This window comes from Chrysochloris asiatica, unplaced genomic scaffold (assembly GCF_000296735.1).
Source record: "Chrysochloris asiatica unplaced genomic scaffold, ChrAsi1.0 scaffold00549, whole genome shotgun sequence".
Taxonomy (NCBI): domain Eukaryota; kingdom Metazoa; phylum Chordata; class Mammalia; order Afrosoricida; family Chrysochloridae; genus Chrysochloris; species Chrysochloris asiatica.
Window position 1 is genome coordinate 534483 of NW_006409067.1, and position 550 is coordinate 535032.

Here is a 550-nt window from a genome sequence, read left to right on the forward strand (position 1 = left end):
TTTCTTTAAAGATTTTCATTTTTATTCCATCAATTCTTGGTGTCTTGTTCCTTGCCAATTCCTTCAGTGCACCTTGGACTTCTCCCTAAGTATCATTGACTCTTGATCATATACTATCTCTTGAAATGGTTGAACATTAACAATTTCCTTTTCGTACAGTGTCTCTGTTTTCTTTCCATATTCTCTTGATGCTTTCTGCATCATTCAATAATTTGAACAGAGAATCTTTTAATAATGAAAGTCGAGGCTTGAAATTTTTCTTCAGTTCTCCCAGCTTGAGTAATACTGACCATGTTCTTCCTTTTTGATATTCTGATTCCAGATCTTTGCACATTTTATTGTAATATTTAGTATTATTTTCTCATGCTAATCTTTGAAATTTTTTGTTCGGCTCTTGGACCCCCTCATGTCTTCCATTTTCTTGAGCATCTCTATGCTTGAGAGCAAGTTTCAGAGTCTCTTCTGGCATCCATTTTGACCTTTTCCTTCTTTCTTGTCTTCTCAATGACTTTTTGCTTTCTTCATGTATGATGTTCTTGATGTCATCCCA

General features: G+C 34.5%; 1 pseudogene; it reads right to left on the reverse strand.

The window, feature by feature from the left end:
• The window catches only part of LOC102840449, a 24129-nt pseudogene that overhangs the window by 6594 nt on the left and 16985 nt on the right, over positions 1-550 (reverse strand).